At 33.5% G+C, this 15,191-nt stretch overlaps 1 protein-coding gene across 1 annotated transcript in view; it reads left to right on the top strand.

Moving 5' to 3' along the window:
* LOC136830248 (trichohyalin-like) overlaps positions 1–15,191 on the top strand; it is a 209,860-nt gene that overhangs the window by 72,174 nt on the left and 122,495 nt on the right.

Genomic DNA, 15,191 nt, shown 5'->3' with positions numbered 1-15,191 from the left:
CCCCAACCTACCGTATCGTCCTCCATTTTTTCCAAATGACCAAAACACCTTACAACAATCTGATCGGTTCTTTCATCTGTGGTAACCTTTTGATTTCTTTTATTAACCTCTAACTTTCTAATATTTTCGTCTTCTTACCTTACATATACTACGCCCACACTTCATCACAACAACTTTCAACATCTTTACTTTCATTCGCATTCAACATCCACAATTCATTTCATATATGAGACTTGGCCTAACGAATTCTTCGTACATTTCTCTTTATCTTCAGCACACTATTGCTTCACCTATTCCGCAGCTCGCCTCTTCTCAGTAATTTCCATTCATAGACCTTTCATACCAACATTCAGTCTTCGTCGTCTTAATTGCTCTGCTTGCACCCTCAACAATAACTGCCACCAAAATTGTGAAACGGACACCTACCATTTCCACTCATGAGTCATATAACTGCTTATCTTGAATCTTGCACGCTCAACTTATCTTCAGACATTCACTCCCAACGCCCCCGCCCCCGCCCCCGCCCCGTCCTCCACCTCACTACTGCATTTACTTCAAACAACACCTTTCCATTTACATCTTTGATATCAAGAGCCATTTGTTTATTAATCTTTACACGTACATTTACTCTCCTGTATAGTATAACTTGTCATTCACTCTTGCGCAATGCCAGCTAAAAAAAGAAATAAAAAAAAATATCTCTCGCCGTTTTGCCGGAAGTGTCGCCAAATGGCTGGGCATGGGGTTTGCAGAACCCCATACCCTGTACTGATATTCTGAAAAACTATAGAGAACAAATAAATACAAACATACACGTGTTTAAAATATATATTAGAGAGGTCGATGGGAAAGGCCGCCCATTGTGTTTAATGTGCATATCTTGTCTACACCTTATGGATACAAGAAAAAGAATATGAAGGAAAATGTGAACACAAACATGAAGGGCCAAGGAAGACTTGAATAGGAACAGAATTCCGGAGCTTGGTAGCTGAAGAAAAGATGACCAACTTCTCCACTTTACTGATGTTAAATTCATCCTTGTTTGGAACCGTTTTTATATATGGATTGCCTGATTACTGGTCTTCCTCCTCGATAGCCTTGAATTGAAAGCACTTTTTCTCGTGTGCCCCATGCGTACCTCCTCTTCCACTCAATCAATAAATCAATATATACTGTATATATTATATATATAATACATATATGTGTGTGTGAATGTCTAAACAAAGTATATGGCCACGAATAAAGTAAAACAACGGAGCCTAAGATCTTTTGCCTTTACCCTTAGAAGTAAGGGTGAAATATCTTGCACTTTTATTTCACTTTCCTCATGACAATGTACAATATATATATATATATATATATATATATATATATATATATATATATATATATATATATATATACTATATATATATATATATATATATATATATATATATATATATATATAAGTTCCTTTTAATAAAATTCACATCAACAATAACGCAAAGCTTATTGAGGCCAACACTCCAACAGCAACACAGATAATGCAACCGTATTAAAGCAATTAAGAGATTAGGTGATTAAAGCAACCGGGTCAGAAGGTCAGGCTGACGCCTTCTCCAAAGAAAAAGAGGAAGAAGAAGAAGAAGAAGAGGAAGAAAACGTAAACAAAGAACTGGCATACCAAGCAGAGCAGGGTCATCCGGTTATGCAGTCAGGGAAGGGGGAAGGGGTAGGGTGACGGGTGTTCCTCGGGACTGAGGAAGGTGGAGTCTTGTGGTTGGACACGCAGACAGGTAAAGGTAGTTAAGGCTGGCCATAATGACTTTATAATGGCCAGAAAACCCGTCCCTAATACAACACTGTCATGAACTGGGGATAGGTTCCCTGCTGCCTCGAAGGATTGCTCACCTTTTTTTGTCTTCTAGAAGGAGAAGGAGAAATGGAAAGCAACCAATAGGTAGAATATATTGATATCGGTTATTAATCTTCAGTCTGTGCTCACCGTTTTTGCTTCCTTTTCTTTGCTGGACTTTTTTATTTAACTCCACAAAGTTGCTTTTGAGGGAGTAAGGAAGTAAATAATGGAGGTCTGTTAACTGCATAACAGAAAGCATTTTTAATTTTCTGCAGAAGAAAACTATTATTACAGCTTTGCCTGTCCGTCCGAACTTTTTCTGTCCGCCCTCAGATCTTAAAAACTATTGAGGCTAGAGGGCTGCAAATTGGTATGTTGATCATCCATCCTCCGATCATCAAACATACCAAATTGCAGCCCCTCTAGGCTCAGTAGTTTTTATGTTATTTACAGTTAAATTTAGCCACAATCGTACATCTGGCATCGCTATAGGTTCCAACACATGCCACCACCGGGCCGTGGCTGAAAGTTTCATGTGCCGCGGCTAATAGTTTCATTTTTTACTTGTTTAATAAAAAGGCCGAAGGAAAAGGCAACGAATACCCTCATGCAGTCCAAGCCGGAGGCAAATAAGAAAACTGAGGTGGGGGGGGAGTAGAAGGGTGGGCTTAGCCATGACAGGCGAGAGAACTACCTCCTAAAGGATGAACGGTTATAACAGTCGGAGTCGGGAAACATGGAAGCAATATGTGATTTCCAAAACTGAGGGAAAGAAAAATCATTTAAGGACGAAGGTGGCTTTCTTTAGGTAACACACATCATCATATGGCCAGTAGCGACATGTTACATTTGAAAGGAACTGGATTATATCATTCCCAAGGAATACTGAGTCATGATGGATTACCGGAATCTTTGATAGGTTAAGGAGATACTGTTGTTCATTGTGAAATCGAAAGGCTTTTCTGCCCTAAAATGGAAGACAGCAGTATCAGCAAAAATACAGAACTGAGAAAAAATGGTATGTACTGCAGTTTTCCCTTTGCCTTACTACTGATTTTGCAGATGCTGCAAATGGGACCCCCTAAATAAAGCATTGGAGAATCATTCTGAAACTGCAGTAACTTGTGTATTAGTGTTTCACGAGCCCAATAGGTGGGATATTTCAATTTCGAAAATTTTGCAGATACTGCAGTTTTCCATTTTAGGGCAGTTTTCTCTAATAACAGAAACAAAAATAAGATGCTAGGAAAGAGGGGGTTTGAAGCGGATTGATGAAAATAAGCATAAAATAGAGAAACAAAGAAACGATTATACATCAGTATTACATTCCTAATGCTATTTATTTGCCATTAAAATCAGGTCTTTCATCATTCCCACATTCTCGCTACAACATCCTGGAATTCCTGTTCTGTACGAGCTTATGAGCAACAGACGGGTATTTTGGTTTCCTCCAAATTAATATCATACCTAGTTTATGGATGGTATTGCTGTTATCAATACTCACACGACTAATAATAATAACAGCAATCACAAATGATGACCTATCACAGTCATAACCATGCAGGATAAACTGTCACTTCAAAAATCAAGATTAAAGAATAAGATTAAGCTGGTTTACGCCAGCCAGAGTACTCGTCTTATGACAAGAGCGGTAAGGTGTAGGAGGCGTGATGTGGACCTCGGGATTCTGTCCAAAAAAAAAAGAAAAAAAAAAACAGACACGAAGAGGGAGAGGAACAGATTGCGGCAAGTAAGCGAGCTGGTCATTCCTCAGTTTTTGTATTTAGAGTATTTTTTTTTTCAGCCGTCGTCTAAGAAATGTAGCTGCATCAGCATAATTCACGGCTTTTAGTATCATCCAATGACGTCATCAATTTTCGAATGTATTGCAAGGTGAATTTTCAGAGGACGACTTTCTCAGGAGTATATTTTTAGTTTTTAAAAATCTATTTTAAGGTTGAAATGCCTCTTTAAATCATGCTTTTCCCACTGGTTTCTGTTATCACACACACACACACACACACACACACATTATATATATATATATATATATATATATATATATATATATATATATATATATATATATATATATATATATATATATATATATATATATTTAGTTTCGTATGTGTTTGAATATACACTGCCTTACATATGATACGCTTACCCTTCAAAATTTTTATAATATTCATTACTCATATTTTATGGGTCTTTTTTGTCGTGCAATAACAATAATAATATTGGTAAATTATCGTTTCCGACAAAAGCAACATAAACAACAATAATTTCGTTCTACATGGAAACGAACGTATGGTACGCGTATTCAGAGGGAAAAAAACACGGGACGAGCAAAATATACCAAATAAATAACAATTATTAATTATAATTTAACATTCCAAACAGACAGTTATCTCAACTGAACAAACAAATAATGAAACTGGTTGATTTGTGCCTACAGTATATTGAATAATACCACGACCCGTAAGAGGGACCCTGCTGACCTAAGCAAGATTATTATTATTATTATTATTATTATTATTATTATTATTATTATTATTATTATTATGTAATATCACAGCGCCCCAGGCACTCTTTTTGTTATATAAAAAAATACATGTCTTGATATATCAGTGAATAATGGATGGTAAGGATAAAGTTTTTCCCGGTTTATTATAATTGTTACTTGTAAGAAGAGGCCACTCTCTCAAACTTTGGTGGCATTAGCGTGATTTATGCCACCCAGAGGATAACATTTAAAGAAAGTTAAGTCAGTAATCAGATATATGTCTGCATACGTAAGCGAAAACAGTCTGAAAACTTGAGGAAAACTTTTGTGGTTGATAAAAAAGATAGACGAGGATTAGGGCGATGGGAAAAAAAAAAGTAACTAAAAAATAAATAAAATGGGGAATAGTGGAAATGAGTAGGTGGAGAATAAAAACAGACTAAGGTATATCCAGACAGAGCAAACAGTTAATCAGTAACGTGTATTTAAACCAATAAAATAACTATAAACAAAATTAGTATGAGAAATTAACAATTGAGAAGCTGTCAGCTATTTACCATCATTGACAATGCATCGGTAATAAATCACTAATTACATTTTCTTTTAATATTAATAAAAATTCCAGTTTAGACGAAAACCTAAATTTGTCCGTAAACAAACACACACACACACCATACATAGAATGTCAACAAGCATACATCATACACTGAGAGAGAGAGAGAGAGAGAGAGGAGAGAGAGAGAGAGAGAGAGAGAGAGAGAGATTTTCCACTGTAAAACAATTTCCCCATTCCTCCTATTATCATAGGGATTGTAAAATAACTGACCAGTCATGAAATCTATAGACTTTAACAGTAGTTATTCTCTGATCCGCTAGGTGGCTCCTGGCTAAGCATGCGACTACCTACACACGCAGCCCAGCTCATCACGAATGCTACTTCCAGGACTACACGAACTTTTCTTTCGTAAAAGCAGGCTCTTAACCAAGTGCTACATATATGTTTTTCTTCGTTCCTTAATTATAATCTTTACTTCTGTTAAATAGTGTACAAAAGTCCATGTATAAATGGCACGGACTATAGTTTGGTCAACTTTTGATAAGTTGACGCTCACATTATTGATGAATAATATTCTTGGTCTAGAATCTAACTTGCCCGTCATAATTTTTGCTTGAAACTCTTCTACTGTAATAATATCATGCACAAACATTTACTTGGACCAGTTTAGCAGACTTGTCTATCAATACAACTTTTGATAAGTCGACGCTCACATTACTGATGAATGATATTCTTGGTCTAGAATCTAACTTGACCGTCATGATTTTTGCTTGAAACTCTTTCTACTGTAATAACATCATGCACAAACATTTGTTTGGACCAGTTTAGAAGACTTGTCCATCAATACTCGAGTAATAGAAAAGCAGTCATTATTATTCACAGCATGCATACATGATTTATTTGAAACGTCTACAAACACTGCAAGAGTATAAGAGAAAAATATAAATGAAAATGGTGTCACGTATTAAATATAAAATTGTAACAAGCAAACAACAAGTAATTTCTGGCTTAAAGACGTACACGGTAACCTCTAGCAAAGTGATGTGAAGGTATCAAAACAAATTATTTTGTTGTATATATTTAGAAACGATGTTTACCAAATCAACGAACGGTTATAATCAATCAGGTGGGTAACACGTTCGTGGAAGATCAAAATCATTTTTTTAGTATCAGAAACAAAATTACAGTTTTTTTCGTATTTTTTTTTTGGTCCAATTTGAGTTCGTTTACGTAATGTCAAAACACTTTAGACTGACGAATAGAAATATATTCATGTGTTTTTCCTTACAAGTTCTCTATCTGTCTCCATTTTTTTTTCATTCTTCATAATTAAACACAGAAAGCAAGCAATTGCTAGCCCTATAACCTTCTCATTATTAAAAAAAAACGTTAATATAAATTACATCTATATATATTTTGTATATATATTACAATAACTTTTCCAAGTGATATGTATGATTGCTGTAACTGACAATTAAAAATGAGAGCTGAAATTCAGCTCTCAAGCAGGCTTCGAACTCATGTCTTCCGAGTTGCAAGCACATAGCATTACTGACCCCTGACGAGAGAAATCTTTTTTTCATCTTCTTACCTTTGAAAGTCAGTACCATGAGTTCAAATCCTGCTTGAGAGCCTAGGTCCATTTCTCTTCTCTCACGGGCAGTTACATCATATATATATATATATATATATATATATATATATATATATATATATATATATATATATATATATATATATGTGTGTGTGTGTGTGTGTGTGTGTGTATTTATATATATTTGACTCACGTCAGGACTGAACCCTTGGTCTCTCAAATTAGAAGCCAAGGTGTTACCAACTGACTTGGTCCCTATGTGAGTCAGAAATTTATCTCTATGACACACGTGTCCATGTGTTTATTAGTTTCATATATATATATATATATATATATATATATATATATATATATATATATATATATATATATATATATATATATATATATATATATATATGTGTGTGTGTGTGTGTGTGTGTGTGTGTGTGTATATATATATATGATGACATGACAAGGCTCATCCGTTTACAGTCATAAAGTGCAATCAACAAAAAGTAAACAAATCAACATGTTCATCCAAACGAGCAGCTAGCATAGTTGTAATGGACTGACGGTCGTAGACAATATAAAATATGAGAAAGGACAGAGAATTCCCGAAACGTTGCTAATGAGAATAAAGACGACATTATATTTATAATATATATATATTTATATATATATATATATATATATCTATATATATTTATGTATTACATATATATATGTATGTATTTAAATATATATATATATATATATATATATATATATATATATATATTATATATATATATATATATATATATATATATATATATATATATATATTATATAACATATATATATATACAATATATATATATATACTATATATATTATATATATAGTATATATATATTATACATTGTATATATGATATATATATAGTATATATATATGTATATATATAATATATATATTAAATATATACAGTATATATATATGTATATATACAGTACATTTGCATGTGTCGTTATGACGTGCATATAAAATGCATACGTCTGCATATATACCCAGCATATAAGATCCAAAAAACACCATTATAACCATCCAATAAAAAGATAAAAGCCCACACATAATGTAAGTCGAAAAACACAAATGTATTCCACTTGATATAATCAGTTCCTCCTCTCGACCAAAACGGTCGCGGGACACACTCATCTAATTTTCAGAAGGGTCCTTTTAGGACACGGGACGATAACAGACGAAAAGATTTTCTGAACGATTTTCATTATATTGACCCGTCTCTGTTCTCCCCTTTTAGTCGGTTTTGTTTTGAATGAAAATCTCGCTGCTAGACCAGGAACATGTTATGAGATGGTTATGTGATGGATTCTTTATCTTTTGTAAAGACAAAAATTTTATTTAATGGGATTTCTAATGGTATTAAGTGAGCACGCAATGGCACCCATGTAAATTTATTATTAATTATAGTGTATGCATACATGCATATATATATATATATACATCTATATATATATATATATTATATACATATACTGTATATGCTAAGTAAAGGACGACAGTCGAAAGACCTCGCAGCACTCCATTGTTTCTCTCTCCTTCGTGGATTTTGTCTTTATTCATATATTCATCACGTTCCATATTTTCGTGAAATTCAGTTATACATATATTTGTGTGTGTATATACATGAATGTATATAAATGTATGTATACATTTATAAATGTAAATATACACACTCATATGACCATTCCCTATGGAAAGGGGACTTTAGGTGTTTTTCTTTCATTAACAGCTATTATTCCGGACTGACGTTCCTAGTTCCATGTCCTTTTTCTAAATCCTCAGTGGCGACCAAGTACAGCTAGCTAACTACCGGGTATCACAGTCTCCAAGGAAAAGTGTCAAATCGTTCGGTCGCTTCCAAGGATTCGGATTCAACCTTCTCAGTTAAGGTGAAAAGATGGTGAAAATAATATGAACTGGACACTGCTGTCCTAAGAAGTGCCAGTGTCTTGGGAACCTAATGTATTGTGTCCTAAGGACGGTAACAGCATCCAGGTGTAGGGGATTCACTGTGTACTGACGAGATATCTTGATAGGTGTATCAAATAGGTAATGTTGTGTAGGGGTTCTTCACAGTAATTTATCCACAGTTTAGAGCACACACACACACACACACACATATATATATATATATATATATATATATATATATATATATATGTATGTATGTGTTATATATATATATTTGTATACACATACACAATATATATATATATATATATATATATATATATATATATATATATATATATATATAGTTATATGCAGGCACTTTCGTGTATTTTTAAGGCATCTCGGGGCACAAAGATGTGTTAAATATATACTGTATATACTAAGAAATCAAAAGTAATATATATGATATTATTTATTAGCCAATATTAATTTCAAAGGGTGCGGTATAAGTAACGCCCTTTTCAAAATTAAAGCCTTTTGAAATTTTTTCGACAGAAGTGCCAGACACTTTCGTATATAATGCTTATTTTTAACACATCTTACAATGGGGCACTAAAAAGATGTGTTAAAATGAACGCAAAATTGTACTATCAAAACAATAAAAATGGTGCTGAAACAAGATTGTTATCACTGAATTTCTGTCGTTTCATTTGGAACATTCATGTTCCAGGATAATCAAAAGTGGCGTTACTTAGCTATATATATATATATATATATATATATATATATATATATATATATATATATATATATATATATATATATATATATATATATATATATATATATTGGAAAGCACTCACATTCCCAATGTTTCTGTGATTACCAGCTTGGCCAACAAACAGCAGAGATTCCCAAGATCGACCCCACGTTTACATGTGCGTGCAACTTGATAAAAGAGCTTTAATTACAACGACACAATATCAATTGGCCTATCCCAGAAACTAATCCATAAAAAAAGCAAGAAAGAAATAATAACTTTCGTGTTCGTTCATAAGTTAGTCATTCGTGACTTCCGAACGAGGAAGGTGTGCCCGCATCCTGTCAACTGCTCCTGTCAAAAGTCTGATGGCTTGTGAAAGGATAATGAGTCTGTGTTAATGATAGTTCCTTTGACATATCGAGAACTGGATTGTTTTCGTCACTTTTAGAATATTCAGTCCACTTCTCTCGTCTTGACTTTTGTTTATATATTTTTCGGTATTTTCATTCTATCTGAAAGTTCTCTCTTTTGTAAATTAAATTTTCTTTCCTCTCAATCTGAAACACATTTTCCTTTTTTCAAATACAATATTTTCTTCTATGTGTATCTCAACTTTTTTTACACAAATTTCTCTTTTTGACTCCTAAACACTCTTACTCTTTCAATCATATATTTTCTCCTTTCAAGAGAACACATTCCATTCCTATATCTGTCTAACTTCCACAACTTCTCAGTCTTTTGCTTGTCTATTTATGCCTCTAAATAACCTGACCTTTCGATATTTTCGTGATCATCTGGTTACTCAGCTGTTTCTCCAAGTCCTAGGATTCTCTAAAGGAACAAAAGAAGTTTTTCATACCAAGAATCTTTTGCTATAACTTAGTCTTGGTCAAAATGACATACATGGGGCTCAAGAGACTTTATCTTACTAAAAATAATGGACAATTCATCAAGGAAGATTTGACTTGAAAGAATGCATTCTTGATTAATGAATTTATCCAAGAAGAACAAAAGTTTAACTGAAATATAAAATTTGGGACAAAGGCCAAGCGCTGGGACCTATAAATTCATTCTGCGCTGAAACAAAAATTGACAGTAAGAAGGATTTAAAGGTGTAACAAGGAGTAGACCTCGCAGTTGCACTATGAATCTATTGCCAGAGAGGGTGGAGTAAGATGGAAGAAAGAGAATATAAACGGAGGTACTGTAAAAGAATGAAAGGGATTGCAGCTAGGGGCCGAAGGGACGCTGCAAAGAACCTTACGTAATGCCTACAGTGCACCTCGTGAGGTGCACTGACAGCACTAACCCCTACGGAGAACGTCGGCGAATGGTATTCATCCCTGGAACTCTAAAGACTTCAGCTTCACTAATAAAAAATTATTTTCAGGGTACCGGCACCGCCCCCAACACAAAACTGACTCAAACGTTATTTCTGAGAATTAGCAGATTTTTTCTTTTATTTTTGAGTCTGAAGAATACTTCCGAAGGACTGAAAATAATGTCAATCACAGGGCTCACCGGGATTTAGTTTTGATCTTAATTTGCGAGTCACGAATTTTATTGTAACATAATTCAATCGTTGGACTTAAAAACATTAAATTTTGGCCTAAAGCAACAGGCTTCAATGGCATGATTCCCAAGAATCATTCTTACGGAATACCGTTCATTCATGACTTAAAAAGAACTTGATATTAATCCGAAGGTCTTTTCTTTTGTCAAACTCAATAATATATTCGTACGTTTAATATTTTAACGAAAAAATAACTCAGACTAAATAACTAAAATGAGGTTGGAAGAATTTATTCTGGGACGAAATAACGTATTTTTCGTTAAATTTATCTATCCTCGTAAAAACAAGATTTATTCGTGATCTAAATAATGTCTCCATGGTCTAAAAGATTTTACAGTGAAACTCGAAATAAGTAACCAATGGGACTAAAAGGGTATACTCACAGTTGAAATGTTTTATTGTTAATGAAGAAGTCAACTCCAAGTGACAACTTATTTGTGGTCAAAATAACTATTTCAGTCAAAATTCACTCAACACCTAAATAGGGTCCTACTCTCCTAAAATGTATTGGTGTTACTTGAAAGAACTGACCCAAGGGAGTCTAAAAAGAGATTTATTCTCTTCCCCTGGGACACGCAAAACCATCCACAGGTCGTCCCTCCGAACATTACGTACTACAAACACGTCCTCCGCCCGAAAAGAGGCCCACTCATGCAAAACAATAACGGTAAATTGAACGCAGTCAGGGTCCATTTGCTCCTCAGCGATTACACCTGCTTGCCTGGGTCGCACCTTTAATCAAGACAAAACAAGGACCACCGTATGGTGCAAATTCTTTTTGCGTGAATTATGACCTATGACAAGGGGTATCTTGGGACAAAGGGGCAGTTGTAATGACAATGATCTACGTTAGCTAGCAAAGGTCTACATACTTAGTGAAGAAATAATCCTCACGGTCACGCAACTGCTACATAAAAATAAAATGAAAGAAAAAGGGCTTTTTCGTGTCTGGCAAAAACGAGATAGGTAACAGATGAAAAGTGATGAATGGCGTCATTTTTTTAGGTGATGAAATAATATAAGTTGAATTATGCAATAAATTCAGAATGGAGAGATTTCCTTGTCATTAAGAAGGAGCAAGAACCAAACCTACTTATAAGTGCTGTTTAATACTATACAGCTTTACAATTAACCGTAAGAGCATCTTATATGCTATCTAAAAAGCTATAAATTCCTTCCTTTTACGAATAAATACTTATTATTATTATTATTATTATTATTATTATTATTATTATTATTATTATTATTATTATTATTATTATTATTATTATTAAAAGGTAATTCAACCATACCACTATGTTGCATTTCTAGCCCGACCGATTCATTGTTCCGAGCAATGAAACCATGAGACAATTAAAGAAGTTGGACAGTTAAGTAAGAACAGACCACAGGGATCCGTTGACAGTTAAAAGGCAGGAAACAACGCATCTGAGAGCAAATAGAAGAAAATGGCAAAGCCCTCCTTTCTACTGCATTTCCAGAGTCATTTAACCTGTCTTTTTTCAAAGGGCGAATTTGTCATAAAATGCCCTTTAAACCACGAAGTAAGCGATAGGTCCACCTTTAGAAGATGGAAGGATACATGAATTAGAAAAAAAGAGCAAAAAGTAAATTCCAAAGCTTGGCAGATGGAAAGAAAGCCAGTCGTGACACTCGAGGATTATTGCGGAAGTCTCCCATTTATTTGGGGGTGCTTGCCTGTCTCGGTGTCTTTATTATGCCAAGTTATGGTCGTTTTATATTGTAAGATTAATATGTTAGGAAGTTTTTACTATTATTATTGCTACAACTTCTTTGCCCTCTTCGTAACAGTGTCGTGCAAGCTCCAGTGAAAAACACTAAGTAAATAAAACGTGGATATTGCTCCCCTTAGACTTTACAGGAAAATATACTAAAACGTGCTATTGTCACTCCTACCCATTACACACACACACACACATATATATATATATATATATACATATATATATATGTGTGTGTGTGTTTGTATACACACAATGTATATATATATATATATATTATGTTTTCATTTGTATATTGATGGTAATGAACTTTTCAACACTAAATAAAGGGTTCCAACGGATACTGACGCGAATCTCAACCTTGAAAAATATCAGCAAAGACATTTGTTAATGTACACATCTCTAAAAGTTAAATAAACATCGGCATATATTTATACATAAAGAGTGTTTAGGCAAGTAAATGTAAACAAATATACTCAGCATAAAAAATAAAATCCCCGAAGAACGTATTATTTAATACTCGACTGTCGAAAATGAAATCTACGTAAATATATTTCAAGTTTTGTTGTTACGTCAAAGAAAAAACATCAAGCATTTGTTGTGCTTAACATATGACAAAAATTAACATGGAGAATAATGTTGGCTGCAATTGACGTACTCACGTGGTCCTGTGAAATGCGATAGACGTTAAGGCCAAGCAACCTGGCTCTCACAGTGTTAGGTAACCGACTGGCGGCTTATCTCTTCTCGTCCGTAATCCAACCGACCACAAAAAGGGAGGAGCTTCATTCAAAAAGGGGGCGGCGCTCCGTTGGGGATGAACCGCATTTAGGCAAGCACTATACATAAAGGACGCCGTTTATAACGCTTAATTTGTTAATTAATAAGTAACGTCACAGAAACATGTTTATACATAAAACACCCTTATTAAATTTAAAGGCTTTCATTCAGGAAATTAAATTGCAATGAAAGTTCTGTAGCCATAGGATCATGAGGGCGCTGTTTGACTGACGTTGGACGAGTAATAACCTACTAATTATTATCCTAAAAGTTCTGCACCTGTGAAGTAGCAAAGGAATGCAGTTCCACGAATTCGTAGATTAACCCTTCGAGGAAACGAAACACGAAAAGAAAAGAAGGAAATCGTGATGGAATTCGACAATAAGCGTTGTAGACCCGCCGTTTTCTGGACGTTTCCGTGAGCCTCCGGGAAAGAGCGGGAACTGCGACAAGCATTCAGTGTGGCGTGTGTATGTTTGCAGAGGCTGAATTGCTTACTATAAAAAACACCTGATGCTAAAGGTTATTATTATTATTATTATTATTATTATTATTATTATTATTATTGTGTATAGGAAGGCCGTCATAATCCTAAACAGAACGAAGTTCTTTACCTATTACCATGACAATCCAATGAGAAAATTGCCGTGAAATCTTTTAAAATTAAATCATCAGACATGCGTACACACACACACACACACACACACACACACACACACACACACACACACACACACATATATATATATATATATATAGATATATATATATATATATATTATATATATATATTATATATATATATATATATAATATATATCTTACATTTCAGTCGTTAACTTGAAATAATACTTTACTAAATTGCTCATTGAAAATGAATTCTTTATACCTTCATAATATTCCATACCTTAGGGAAAATATGTAATTCCTTTTGGGTGAACGTAACTGTATGGTCATGTAAAATCGATATTATTCTATAACTTCTTAATATTCCATACCTAAGGGAAAATATGTAATTCCTTTTGGGTGAACGTAACTCTATGGTAATGTAAAATCGATATTAATGGCTTATTTGTTGCTTAAAATTTGATATATATATATATATATATATATATATATATATATATATATATATATATATATATATATATATATATATATATATACATATACATACTTCCATAATTAGCTAATTTTATGCCTCGAATGGGGTTAAGCTTGAAGGAATTATTTATATCAATAATTTAATGAAGGAAAAACATTTAATCCGATAAAACTAGGTTAAATAAGGGGGAATTATTTTTAGCTTTTTCTTGTCTAATCAAGAAGTTTCCAGAAGGGGGAGTCAAGCCGTGCTAAATGATTATTTGAAGGGGAACTGGAAAAGAGAAGAAGGATGCATGTAATGGATCAATAAACGAAGGAGAGAGAGAGAGAGAGAGAGAGAGAGAGAGAGAGAGAGAGAGAGAGAGAGAGAGAGAGAGAGAGAGAGAGATCTATATACATGATTTCTCTCCTCTCTAAACATATATATATATATATATATATATATATATATATATATATATATATATATATATATATATATATATATATATATATATATATCTTTTATCTTATTTTATTTTTATAAATATATCCCATAGATATGTTTGTATACAACTACACATACATACATACATACATAGATATACTGAACATTTTTGTGTGTGTGTGTATATATATATATATATATATATATATATATATATATATATATATATATATATACTGTATATATAAAAGAGAGAGCGTTCCCAGATCTCCAAGCACATCTTCCAAACTCCTTCCGACTCATCCTTCCATATCCTACGAACTCGGGCCTGAACATACCTAGCTATTACTCAGCACCGAGTT

The sequence above is a fragment of the Macrobrachium rosenbergii genome, chromosome 46, assembly GCF_040412425.1.
Source record: "Macrobrachium rosenbergii isolate ZJJX-2024 chromosome 46, ASM4041242v1, whole genome shotgun sequence".
Taxonomy (NCBI): domain Eukaryota; kingdom Metazoa; phylum Arthropoda; class Malacostraca; order Decapoda; family Palaemonidae; genus Macrobrachium; species Macrobrachium rosenbergii.
The sequence above is the reverse complement of the archived record's forward strand: the minus strand, read 5'-3'. Positions and strand labels throughout refer to the sequence as shown.